General features: G+C 46.5%; 1 protein-coding gene across 1 annotated transcript in view; it reads left to right on the forward strand.

Moving 5' to 3' along the window:
• Window positions 1–12,159, forward strand: part of FOXO4 (forkhead box O4) — a 30,330-nt gene extending 18,171 nt beyond the window's left edge. The window contains 1 exon segment of the mRNA XM_075068429.1: window positions 5,764–12,159. The gene's annotated coding sequence lies outside the window, so the exon portion shown is untranslated.
• The last annotated feature ends 2,143 nt before the right edge of the window (window positions 12,160–14,302 follow it).

The raw sequence follows: 14,302 nt of genomic DNA on the forward strand, positions 1-14,302 counted from the left end.
TCCCTGAGCTTTGAAAAATCCGGTTTCCTGATTGGTCCTCTGGTCAGGTGTTTGGTTCCCTTTGTTAACCCTTTACAGGTGAAAGAAACATTAATCCTTAGCTATCTATTTATGACAGGGACTCTCAAAAGTCAGTTACCCAATCTTAAGCAGTAAGTCTGAGTGGCTTCGTGTTAGTTCCCTTAATTTGTTCTCTGAACCATTTGGAGAGAGCTACTTCCCATACCACTAATGAAGTGGCAGTTCAAAAAACTGGTGCCCAGGTTTCCAGTGAGACTGCTGCATCCTTTACAGAACAATCAATGGTCAATCTAAGTGAGTTGATGTCCTTGTGTAGCATGATTCAAAAACACTAGTTTCAGGAATGAATTGTTTAGGGCTTTGCCTGGGTGGATACCTGCAGATGAATGTTTCACTCTTTCCTGAAGGATTAGTTCAAACTAAAACCCTCTGTCTTCATGCTTCAGAGCTGCCCTTACAAATACATTTATAAAACAAGTTCTTCTAATGCAACATTTTAAGGCAGAATTATTTCTAACTAGAAATTTTTTAATTTGCCATGTGGTGAACAACATTAGTGTTGGCATTGGTTAATGGCTTGATTCTCACGAGCTCCTCAATACTGAAGGTGACTGCACTACAGATAAGAGCCTCTCCTCCATGCAGAAGCCATAATGCTGTACTTGTGATGTCAGAGCATATTGTTCTGATCTCATGGGTAAAGTGATACTTTGTGTATGTAGAACAGTGGTGTCAACCTCAGCCCGCCTGATGTGTTTGTATTCAGATTCTACAGAATCTTTGCTTTAATTTTACAAAGTTCCTAGCAAACATGGTTGGAAGAACCATTCCAGATGTGACGTGAATGTAACCAGTGCAACACTGTCTGCCTGAGTCTGCAGACAGCATGACACAGTGGCTCCCCCCGCCCCTCCCTTAATTCCACTGGCATATCAACTGTAAAGTCTGTTAAGACTAGGTGTCAATATTTATTATTTCATTACTAACACCTTCAGCTGGTGGAATGGAAGGCGAGGGGAGAGAATTGGTAATTGCTGCAGGGAAAGGAAAGCAATGTAATGCAAAGGAAAGAACAGTAGACACAAGGGTAAAGGGAGAGAACTCGGGGGTGAGGTGGGATGAGGCAGGAAGGTAGATACACTGGGAACATAAATAGTGGCTCTCCTTAGTGGGAGGACATCTTCCTACAGAGTTTCTACCCTGATCTTTGTGCAGACCTTCCGCTGATATCAGTTTGGCTGAGGATAGAGGAGAGAATATTGTCATAACTGCGTGCAAGGGCCAGAGGTAAAAATGGCATTCCTCTCTTGCCAAAGAATTACACCCTGATCTAGAGGGATGGAATAAATCTCAGTTTATAGCACTTTGATTTACAGCCTTGGCAGTAAAATCATGGGATTGCTATGCATATTGTAGACTTGAATTTCAGTGAGACATAATTGCACAAGAAATAAAAAAATCTCAATTAAATAAAAATACTTGAGCGTGGATTGGATTTAGTCTGGCAAACAGTAGTGTTACCAAGTGGGAAACCTCTGAGGTCAGCAGTAGGATCATATGAGCTTTCTGAAGGGTCTAGAGTAAGTTGTACATTCAACAATAATAAAATCTGCGGAAAAATTGGGCAGCAAACCATGCCACACTGCACAGTGATCTGGAGAGACTTGCATAGTTGTCGTCTGGGCCTGTGACACGTAGACCCATGAACACACTGATGTAATGCTAGCTGCGGGTACTTCAGTAGAATTAACTCCCTTTCCTGAGGCATATGTTCGGGGTTCTGTGGCCCATCTGTGATCCCTGCATACTGGCTGCATTGAAAAACTAAGGAGCATTCAGTTTGACAGCAATATTACATTTATTGTACTGAGGAACAGGGACACATGGGGAGAGGAAAGCGGGGCTCCAGGAACCCGTGGGGACGGGGACAGATTTGCCAGACTGAATAGGAGAGGCTAGTAGCCAGTCAGGGTCTGCATGGGGGAGGCTGGCTCCCAAACTCCCTAACAATCCTCTCCCTCCCAAGAAAACACCTGTTTCATACATCGCCCATCCACACCCAATAACCCTCCAGATTCACTCCCAGGCTCCTTCCCTCTCCCTCAGCTCCTCCAACCTCTGTTAGCCCTGACTCCCCCAAGCCTTTGCATTGCTTCTGAGGGGTGTGGGAAATACATTTCTGCATTGTATTTTAAATGAATTACTCAGAGTTCTATATTAATTAGTAAGGAATCTATTTGTCAAAAAGCAGTTCCTGATTTTTTTTTTTTTTGTCTGTAATAATACAGACATACTTGCTGACAGGTATTTTGAAATAAATTTCCAAAATAATGGAAACTGGCATGATTATATTGTGTTGTTTTGACAAATAAAATATGCACAATTTTGCAAAATTTTAAAATTTTGTTTGCAGAATTCCCCTAGGAATAAAACAGCAATTTCATGTTCAGGTGTTAGAAGAGGGAAGCAAAGGGCATGTGTACTTCCCTCTCCTGTATCTCTTGGTTATTTGCTTTCAATCCTTAGGCAACAGCAGTTTCTAAGGGGCCAACCAAGATTGGGGTCCTAGTTTGTTGAGCAGTGTACGAAAAGGAGCAGACAGTCCCTGTCCTGAAGCTAGCAGTTGGAATAGGCTGGACACCGACAGGGTGGGAGCTGGGGTAGAGCCCACAAGCAGAGTGGCCAATGTGATGGAAACAAATGGCATGCTAGGTCCACAGGCTTTTGGGGGGTGGGTTTACTTAGGAGGTGGAGCAACTAAATGGAAATAAAAAGGAAGTGAAAGTTTGTGCTGAAGATGGGGCAGGTGAGGAGAAAGGTAAGAGAGGCAGGTTTGGAGGATATTGAAGCAAAAGCCGACCAGCACAGGGCAGAGAGAGTCTGGTCAAGAACTGTAGAAGATTCTCCAAATGTCCAGCAATCCAGAGGTATGCATACTACATTTGCTTTTATCTGCTGTGCCTGGTAAAACTTTCCAATCTCAGCCATAGCCTGAGGCTAGTGATCAGCACAGGAGGGTGGAGGGGAGAGATCCCAAGAAGGGAGCAGCAGTGCAGTTGGGATAATGGACCATGAGAAGTATGGCTGAAGGGAGTAGAGATCCTAGTAAAGGTAGTGGAATGGGAGCAGGGAGGATGGCAAGAAATAGCAGAAGGCTTTCTAGAAAAGAGCATGGAGAACACTAGTAAAGATCAAAACAATACTGTGTATTTCTCTGTATTTAAATATGAAGGTGAAAACACCGAAATCTATAACTCAGTGTATCAGTGAGAAGGCTGAAGATCTTAGTCTTAAAAACACAACTTCCCTTTTATTCATTGAAGCCATTTGTGGGCCCTACCTGTAGTTTCCGAAGTCAGTGGGAGCAGGCTAGGACCCTGTATTTGTAGCCTCCCTTCCCTGGCAGAAGTTATGAATCCTTTAGGATGGAAATGCCGTGGTTCCCTGCCTTGCGTTCAGCTATGATGTGGTCTTGGTTCTGTGTCCCTCAGCCCACAGGTTTGTGGGGTCAGCGTCTCTTTGGAAATGCCTGGCTACCAAATAACTATTGCTCTAGCGTCTTAGATGTTGACCCTCTCTGTTCAAATCCCTCCTGCAAACACATTCCTTCCCAGAAGCCCATGAATATCAACCTCTGTCACTGAAACCCGCCTGCACCACTAATATGAACAACCACTCTAAGCTGGCACCATCCTGCCAATGGACTTCTGGGGGCTCTGTCTGATTGGACTGTTAGCATCTCAGTCTGGGGACCCAGCTTGTGAAACACTGAGTATACTGGCACTCTGCTAATACCACTATCATCATGCTGTGTGGCTTGTACAGAGCCTAGATGAACCTGGATGTTGGGAAGCGTTTCCCTCCAGGAGGTAAAGGGAGTCAAATAGCAGTTGAATTTACTGCTTCCTCATAGTAAATTAAACACAAGCTCTCAAAGGGCAGCAAGGCCCCATCTCCAAACAGAGGCCCCCAATCTGACACAGGCACTTCAGAATGCTTAGCAGAATGCTAGGGTTCATAGGAGGGAGTCAGGATTATCAGGCCATCTTTACAAATGGGGAAATCTGAGCAGAGGTTAAGTGATGTGTCCAAGTCTCATAGAACTCCTGGCTTCAAATTAACTCCCTTTCTGCATTCTGAGCTCAGAAAACACTGCCTTCTCTGCATCCAAGCTGAATCACCGTCTGACAATAAAAATAACTTCCACAAGCTTATATTCAACCCCCCGTCAGCTCCCTTTGGCACATGTGGTGGGAATACTTGTCCTTCCCTGAGAATGTGAACCCTGTCCCTCTGGCTGTGTTGTCAGCTCCTTGGAACAAGAGCCTGTCGTTCTGTTCGCTACAGACATGGAAGATCAATCCTCTCTCTGTGCTTAGTCTAAGCATTTTAGAGGACCTATGATCCTGAGCTGGACACATGGGGCTGGCACTGGGTACCATTTGAATAACGCAAAGTCTTGTTTGGCTCCTTATTTCCAGATTGCTTTTTCTCCATGCATACTTGATTCCCGGTTATATCGTTATGAGCCGTTCATGGGAAAGGAGCTGCCCATTTTCTGTACATTTACTTTCTATCCCTAGGCAAATGGGAAATCCAAAACGTTCTCCATCAATTCCTGGTGGAGTTTTTCATGCTAGTTGAATGATTCAAAATGGTAAAGTAAGACTCCGTACAGATTCCTCACTGCCCACAGAACCTCCTACGTCCCTTGACCACAGCCCACTCTTGGTTCTGTCTCAGTCTCTCTTCCTCCCAGGCCACCTCACTCACCCTTCCCCTCCCAGCCCCAAGTATTTCAAAGAAGAGTCTGCTGTCATGGTGAATGTCCTCAATTGCTTTTGTGCTTTTCTCAGGGCTGTTCACTCTCGCAGCTTCATTCCCTATACAGAAATGAGTAACGTCGCCTGCCCCCCCCCAATTGTCTCCACAGTGCCGATGCTAGATGCTGCCACACTGGTGTAAAGCTATCCAAGCTACAAGTGTGTATCCTCCATGTGCTCCACTGGTGTTTTGACACTGCCTTCTGAATCAGGTCACAAGCTCTCAAGTGGAGGTTCTCATCCTAGTTTCTCTTAGCTGTTGGTTAATTATTCCAAAGGGTTATTGGAAGGAGCTGTTCTTCCTCCTTTGGCAGCTTGTAGGCTGATGCTGTTGCTATGGTGAGGGACCGTGGCTGGGAAGGTTTTCTGGTAAGATTGGTTTCTTGAGTGTGATCCAAAATGTGCATTTGCTATTTTTGATATGTTCAAACAGAGCTTTTTAAAGTGGCTGTGCAGGTGAAAGGCTCTTCCTGGTATACAGGGCCCAGGAGACCCATGCTCAGCCCCAGTCTGTTTCTCTTGCAGTTGACTCTGGTGGCTGCCCAAAAGGGAAGAGTGACTTTCTCGTCTTGCTGCTTCTCCTAGTTCTAGTGTTATCAGGGCCCTCCCTTAAGGAAAGCTCTTCAGGGTAAGCAGTCTTGCTTTAGCTCCTTTGGGGAGCACTCACTCTTGAGACCCTGTGTTGTTCCCTTTGCTCTTTCCTCCTCTCAATCCCGCTCTGAGTGTGGATAGGGTCTTGCTGTATACTTCACTCTGCATTGGTGTGAAATCTCTTCCCCTATGGAGGTTTCTCAGTGTGTGCATCCCCAACTGGAATTGGATGCCTCTGCTTAATGATAATTACCCCCAAATCTGTTTCTGTCCATGGCTCCTTTTGAGGCTGAGATCTAACCACCTGCTTTGTTTTTCTTCTTCCTAGTGTCCTTCAGGTTTCTGAATGTTGGGTCCTGACTTCACTTCCCACTCCTGGCAGAGTCTGAAAAAACAGAGCGCACTGGATGCAGCTTCTCTGCACACCATGCCTGGGGCAGACAGAACTGCTCACCTGGGAGGAAGGTGGCAAATCTGCACCTGGTTGCAATAGGAAGAGTTTTGAAAAAAATCCTGTTGTGTTCTGCATCTCTTCCTAAAAATCCTGACTTGCCACGGATCTTCTGCAGAAGCCCCTGGGCTGTGCACGGTCGAAGAGGAGCTCTGGTGAAAATCCCCAAGCTTGGCCAAAGGCTGTTGTGCCAGACAACAGCGTTATCCAATGCAAAGGGTTGGGTGTGTTGGAGGCTGCCTTATCTCTGTCATAGCAGCAGTTCGCCCAATGCCTCGGGCTGTGAAAAGGGGCCTATTCTGTCCCCATCTTGCCCTCTGGGATGGAGTAGCTGGGCCCTTCCTTCAGCCACCAGCCTTGTGCTTGGTACTCCACAGACTTTTAGAAGAATTAGAAGGAGCCTCTTGGCAGAAGCCTGGTAGGAATAGGGTGTCAGATGGATTGGGGTTTGGTTTCAAAGTACCCCACCGTTTTGCACCCGTCTGAAGGGATGAGGGAGTGGTAGCCAGGGAGGCTTCCCTTTGCTTACCTAGGCAGAGGAGGAGGACCTACAGTTTAATTTCACTGTGCCAACTGGGCCCCACTGAATGAGTAGCATGTTCTAGAGAAGTCCTGTGCTGTTCTAAGCACTTTCCTGATACAGCAGGCTGCTGGAAAATTAGTCACAGGTGCTGATTGCTGTTGCTGGGACTCCAAAACATCTGGGGAGGGGGGCATGTTTCTGGGCTGTCTTGCTACAGCAGAGAAATGGGAAACCTGGGTGTGGCCTTAACAGAGCCCTGGTTGCTTTTCAGAAGGGCATTTTCTATAGATGAAATATTTTTTTACTAAGGGCTTTCTATATTGAAAGCCAATGTAACCACATGTCTCCATTGGCATACTGGGTATCTCTCCCTCTAAGAAGGTGGTACCAATGGCAGATTTGCCTTTCAAAGCTGTGCTGAGAATAAATACACTTGACATTCAATTATGTGTCTGATTGGGGGAAGAACTGGCAGGCCCCCACAGTTTGGAACCATGTGGGAAGGGGGTTGTACATTTCTTGTAATCTATGTGTAAAACTAGCTGCAAATTAATTAGAAGCTTTTTTCTAAACCTTTTAATATATATATATATTTTTAAATTGAGAAACAAGATTATTGGATTAAAACACTTTTTTTTTTTTTCCTGCAACTTTATCCTGTTGATACCACATGAACACTATAGTAAGCCTGGGAATAAGCCTGGGGTTATGGGGTATGAATACAGTTGGGAAGGGGTGGGGGAGACACTTCAGAGTGCTTGGGGAATAGCCACACTCTTCAAATCAAATGGGAGAGGTGTTTACAGAAATCAGACTGCAGCAGATCAGTCTCTGGCCATGTGATTGGACACTCCCACTAAGTATCCCCTAACCTTGTGCTCTTGGCTAATCATTAACAGGGGATAAGTTGGGTATGTTAAGCCCTAGAGTAGCTGGACTGCAGCTGATGCTTCAGAGGCTTAGGTTCCCTAACCTCTTAATGAGGGAGGCTGAACCAGGCCTGCTGACATTCTGTGCAGCCTTCATCCACCACTATTTTGAAGCCAGGAGTTCAGTCAGCTTTAGTAGCTGACAACCTGGTTGTCATAGTTTCTACAGTCTTTCCTTTTGTTACTGAAGTTTTTCTGCTACTACTTGCTAATTCTAGTCCTGTAGGCAATGCTGTAGGAGTCTGATTGGGTTTCTGACCTGTGAACAGGTTTTGTCCCCAACCAGGACCTGAAGGAGCTATAAGGGTCAGCTGGCAGTTTTCTTTCAGCCTTTGGGTGTTTGTGGTGGTAGGATTTGGGGGAGAGGATGATTCTTTGCAGTGTTCTATGGGATTTGTTAATGCAGAAAGTCTCCAGCATTCTTTCTGCAGATGGCAGATGAGTCTTCTTGTGGAAGGTTTATGTGGTGAGGTGCTGGGAATTTAAGGTGACCAGACATCCCAATAAAATCGGGACCGTCCCATTATTTGGGTGGTTGTCCGCCATCCCAGCCGATCTTTGGTCGGGATGCAATTTTTTGCTCCACTGGCAGCACTCGGCTTTTTCTTTTTTCTCTGCCAGCAGACCCTCTCCCTTCTCCCCCGCCACCCCCCCAATGTGTCCCAGTATTTTCTTCATCTCATCTGGTCACCACCCTATGGGAGTTTGTATTGCTTGCTGTCTTCTCTGCATGTTGTTTCAGGGTTTCACTAGAACTACTGGAGACCTGAACACAAGTGGTATGTCTGGCCACCTGAAATGAGGCCTGTGAAGCAATCTTGCCTTGAGCCTCATCTGCCATTAGAGCCTTTTGGGGAACACTAATTGGAAATAACTCTAAGGCTTTCTCTTTACTGAAGACTTAAGTTCAGCTGTGCATTTTTATAGCAACATGCCCTGGGTTCACACACCCACATACCTCTTGCTGTACTGCCTGGTAAGGCAACCATCACACCCTGAACAGTAGGCAGACCTGGAGTTCGCTTATCCCATGCTTTGCTAAACTGGGGTACCACCGGTGAAAACATTTAGCCAGAGTCAGTCAGCGCAACTGAGAGATGATAGTCCTCCAATCCCTTCCCACAAGCCCAGGGTACCAATTGTGTACATTGCCTCCATAAAGAGCAGCAGCTGATGGTCCGATTATTAGGGCAAGCTGGATCCTTTCCTTTGGCACATGACAGCATACCAGCATGGTTAATGCCGCAAGTGAATTTTCCAGGCCTAGACCATTTCCTCCTACAATCCCCAGCGTGGGTAGATGCCCTGCGAATGTGAGCATAGAGCAGTGCAGTGAGCTGTGGCACTATGAATCTCAGGATAGTGCCCACGTTGGCTGTATTGCTTCACACAACCACATAGGGCACCAGTGACACCATTGTGTGACACAGCATACTGACATTGACAGTGTTGGTTAGGCTATCATGTGTTTTGTGTTGACTGACCCATGATGGCTTACGCTGTGGTTAGACAACAGCGAAGACAGAGCCTAAAGGTGCAGGATTGTAATGTTAGTTACCAGTACCTCAGAGCTGCAAACCCAGTGCAAGCCAGAGCCTTCAGTGAGCATATCTGTGCGTTGTAAGCAGCAGCATGTTAGTGACTAACACACTCAGTGCCTGTTACAGCCTGTGGGCCATGGGTCTGTGCATTGATATATCACTCCTGGGAGCTAGGCAGTTAGGTGGCTTTTCTTACAACTGTGCACTTGCCTTGACCCATTGTAGCTCTAGGAGCTGCAGTCAGGCCTAGTGAGAGTCACTGGAATTGCTGCCTCACTGGCTTCAAGACATGGAATTTGTTGTAGCTGCTCTCTCTCCCTGCTGGATTCTTGCTGCACAATCTCTCACTGGGATACTCTCACAGAGCACTTATTGTACTTAGGATGGACTGAGACCTTTTCCTTAGGGAGTTAAATGACAACTCAGAAGCAGACTCTAGGACTCGCTGCTGCTGCCACCTCTTCCTGGTGTCTGGAAACTTAACTTGAGCCAGACTTTCCATTGCTCCACCTAGGAGATGGCCACAGCAGGAAGTGAGCAGTAATGCTACAGCACATCCCTATACAGCTGCATCAGGCATAGGGGACAAATGGTTTATCTCTTGGTATCTTCCCTGGTAGCTAAGCATTTTGGCAGCCTTATCTGCAGGGGGAAGAACAGGTGCTGGTGTCCTGCTGCTGTCTCTGGCCTGCAGCAGCAAACTACAATGTTTGAGGTTAACACTTGATTTCTCATAGGTGTTAAGATAGACAGTATGGGAGACTTCCCAGTGCTGTGAGGAATGGAGCCAAAAGCAACAGGGCTCAGTCTACTGTAAAGGTGGCATTCCATTTAAAGGCAAATCAGCCCTTCTCCTGTACAAGGGCAGTGTGTGGTGGATCTAGGGAATGGATGAGGGCAAGGGGAGGAAGAATTTGGCAGTTGTGCCTGTTATGCCCCTTCCCAAACTTCTGACTTGATCTGTCCATAAATATTGTGCTCCTCTAGCATTTCCCCAAGTGCTAGTGGGTAACCTGTAGTGAAGCATCCAGTCCCCATTCTGATGGAGGGGCTGGTGGAGAATTCCACGTGTAGAATCACTGTACGTAGTGTGGGTGGGGGACAGCAGTGTTCTGAGGTGGCTCTGTCCTTCTGGACGCATGCCTGAGAGAGTTAGCAGGGATGGGGTGCACGGCTGTAAGCACAAGGCCGGATACAGTATGGTGCTATTTGGTGTCCTCTCAGCCTTATACACTAGTTGAGCTCAGGCCACACTTAGTTATTCCATTCCTGAATTCAATCACAATTGTTCATAGTGTTGAGCTGCCCAGGGCCACGAAGCATTCTGTGCACTATCTGCCTGTGGAGCCAGCATGAGGCAAAGCCATTGCCTTTGTGTACATCTGCGTTCAGCAGCCTCCTTGAGGCACTCTGCGGGTCTGTGATACCTTCAAGTGGCCCTAGTCTTACTGTCACTAACAACTTCAAATAGCCAAAGCTTATTGGAACCCTTCACTCTCCCTTTGTCAGGTTGTCCCTTCCAGCTACACTGTGTGTTTAAATCTGCAAACAAACCATCCTGATGACAAATTAGAACAAAGGGAGGGTTCCAGAAACCATGTGTATATTATAAATTATGTGCATACTAGAAGCACACAGCACTAATCAGCTTTTCCAAAGGAAATGCCTAGAAAGATTTTATTTAGGCCATGAATTTTTTTTTTAAATTTAGTTGTTTATTTACAGTCAGGCTCAGGGCGGTATTGCCCTCAGAAGCCCCTGTGCATCGCTGTGTAAGCCTGGGGGCCCCTCAAAAGGCAGAGGCACTCATACCAGTGTGATGCACTTACTCTGAATGGGCCCTGCTCTGCATGGCAACGGACTGTCGTGAACCTTGTTGGTTTATTTCTGATCAAAGTAAAGTGAGAGTTTGGATCCATCATTTAAAGTTGTGGGACATGAACATGAGGGGGGATAGTTTGTGGTTCAGGTCTTCCCCTTACCCAAACTCCATCTGAGGTAAGAAAATGGATTGGTTATGATTACATTAAAAAACTTGATGAAAATTAAATCCTTGCTCTGCTGTGTAAGGCTATGTCTGTGCTTGTGATGGAGAGTACAAACACTGCACACCCAGCTGGCATGGATATAAATAGCAGTGTGAATGGTGAGTTTAGGCAACTAGAGTACCCTACACGTCTCTGCACACCCAACTGGCGCCTCCCATGTCTACATTGCTGTTTTTAGCAGCATAGTGTCCCACTGCCTCACCACTGCAGGGAAAGGCTCTTGCGGGGAAGAGACTGCTGGGAAAGTTCCAGGAGCTCCCCATTGCCAAAGCTTTTCATGTGCCATGTAGCTACACGTGTAGTGCCTGTACTCTGCACACTGCTGTAATTGTAGATGGAGCCTAAAAGATGGATTTCCTGGAGAGGTCTGTCCTTGTGATAATCGGTCAGTGCATGGAACCCACTGCCACCCTTCCTCTCCCCCTGCAGTAACTCGTTCTGTGGGAAATGGGATCCCTCTCAAAGCTCCAAAGCTACTTCAGTCCCTGTGCCAGGGTACATCCTAAGGGAAGAGGCTCTGCATGGGACAGTCTGATTTAGTCATTGGGTGGTGTCAGTGACTGACTTCCACCCCTTGGTGCTGAGGTGAAAGGAGGGAACCCAGGTGTATAAGAGGCCAAGACGGTGAAGCAGCTCCTTGCAGAGCTGTGTTCATGGTGGTCTTGTGAAGGCTGTTGACAGCATGTTTCATGGTGTGTAGCTTGAAGGGGATGTTTGCAATCATCTGAGTCCTGTATGGTTAAGTGCCAAGAGGGGGAGTTGGATGCTTGGAGGATGCATCAGTTCTCCTGGAAGGAGACTTTCATTAGGCTACAGAGATAGGAAATGGTCCCATGATCTGCTCTTTCCAGGACAGTATCGCAGAGTCACTCTCCACTCCCTCCAGACTATGGGCCTAGCCTCTTGCTCTCATGGTGGGATGCCTGCACCAACATGCTAAGAGTGTCAGCCTATTGCTCACAAGCAAAGTTTCTCTGTTGCTGGCACAGGTCCCCGTCCCCACAGCATAGTAGCACCGGCTGGCATAGGTTCCCACACCTGCCCCAGCTGCACACTCGCTCACCCATTTCTCATGACATTTTCTACTTTTAAAATCTCTGTTTTTTGTTTGCTCTCCGTAGCAGTGTGATTTCTGAACTATTACAGGCTCTGTTACCATCTGTGCTAGTGAGACTATATAGAATGTGCTAGACTAGGGGGAAAGTTTGACAAATAAAGATCTGTAATCCTTTGCTCTGTGTCTGGTGCAGTTTCTGGTGTCCGTTTTGCTGGAGAGACCCAGCACGTGTTCTGATTTCAGCTGGCTGCTCGGGCCAGGCACTCTGATCTGAATGTCCCTGTGCCAGCCTGAGGTGGAAGAGGCAGTGCATGGGCACTGCCCTGAGACTCTCAGGATGCTGTGTGAGGAGCTTCCCCTCACTGCTCCCACAGGCTGGGTGCAAGGGCAAATGGTGCTGCTGGCTCCGAGACTGTCTTGAAGGGATGCAATAATTGAAGGGCTCATCTAGTGTGGAAACCATCCCGATCAGAGTATGGAAATAGCCCGCCTTATTCTTGCTCCCCACCCTAGCTGTATTCAGGACTCCGATCAGGCAGCTTCCACCAGTGTCTGCAATTCCTGGAGCTTCTAACCCTAAGTGTACAAATTAAAAGGTTCCTAGTCTCTCTGCCTTCAAGTCACCTATTCCCCCAGCAGCTGCTGAGGCTTGCTTAGGGTAGCCAAGCGCTTCAGGAGCAAGCTCATCTCTGCAGCAGGTGCCACCAGCACAGTCATCAAAAAGAGAATGGCTATTCCATTGTTTGGGCTCCAGCCAGGCACCACCTGCTGATATCAGTTCCTGTGAGCTTGGAGCTATCTCACCACCATACTTATGACACAGAGCCATGTGCAAGATCTTACTTCTAGGAACAAAGAATGTAGGCCACACAGTTTGGGAACTGCATCCTGGGTAGCAGTGACTCAAAGGGATTTACAGTCATGGTGGAAACCAAGGGGATATGAGCTCCCTGCACCATGCACGTTTGCTTTTAGCCACTGATGTTAAGATGTATATGCAGGTCCATGAAGAGTTAGTGATGAGATGTTACTACTGCTGTATACAGCACTACTGAGGCTTTTACTGGGATATTGTGTCAAGTTATTGTGTCACAACTTAAAAATATTGACAAATTGGAAGGTCAGGAAAGAGCAATAAGAATTACAAGGTCTGGAAAACCTGTCTGACAGTGAGACTAAAGATGTTCAATAGGTTGAGCTTCATCAAATAGAAGTGTAAGCAGTGAGTTGATGATAGTCCATAAGTACCTATATAGGGAGAAGATTTCTCATTTCAGTGGGTTCTTTAATCCAGCAGACAAAAGCAGAACAAGCTCTAGTGGAAGCTTGATCAGTTCATACTAGGAACAAAGTGCAATTTAGGTGTTGGAAATTACCTGTTGGAACAACTTGCTGATGGACACGGTGGCTTCTCCATCACTTGGAGACTTCACATGAAGATTTAGAAAGACACAAAGACCTCCTACTGCTCAGTGAGAAGTTCTGGGTTTGCTGGTGGAAATTCTCTGGCCTGAGTTATGCAGGAAGTCAGTCTGGATGGTCCCTGCTGGCCTTAAAATCATATGCCCTCAGCTGGTTCTGTGCATGGTACTGGTCACCCTATTGCAAACAGGTTATTGCAGAATTAAAGGGGAACTTGCATCCAAAGAGACGTGAAAGATTGGGATTGGTGCCTTAGAAAGGAGAGGGTAAAAAGAAAGATGATAAAAGTATATGAAATAATAAATCTTCAAGAGATGGTGGAGGGACTTTTTGGCCTGTGACATGATACAGGAGGCAGGAGCCATTTAATGAAATGGTGTGAAATTCAAAACCAATAAATGGAATTTCTTTTTCATGTAACAACTAGTGGAACTCACTGCTACAGAATGTTGCTGAACCAAACAATTTACACTGAGTATGACTGGACATTTATATGGATAACAAGAATATCAAGAGTTACAATAATTAATGCAAATAGAATTCTGGAAAGGGATCTTCTCTGTGCTGCAGCTGCTCACTGCGGGCAGGGGGTGGTTGCTCCATTCCAGCCGCTGAGCATCATATGGGTGCGTTTCTCCTCCAATTTTGACTCAAACCCAAGGATAACAGTGTCACTGACATTAATAGGAGTAGGTGTCTCCCAATTGCTGCACACAGGCTGCTGAGTTTTAAATGAGCTTTAGCTATTTCTGCTCTGAGAGGCTTTTACTGGGGTATTCCCTCTGCGTGGCCAAACCCTTGCACTGTCAGATGTGCTGTGCTAAAGGAAAAGCTCCATTTAAGACTTTAATTGGGAAGGCTAAGCTGCCAGGTGGCTACATTAAACTGGGACAGAA

Source organism: Chelonoidis abingdonii, chromosome 8, assembly GCF_003597395.2.
Source record: "Chelonoidis abingdonii isolate Lonesome George chromosome 8, CheloAbing_2.0, whole genome shotgun sequence".
Classification (NCBI taxonomy): domain Eukaryota; kingdom Metazoa; phylum Chordata; order Testudines; family Testudinidae; genus Chelonoidis; species Chelonoidis abingdonii.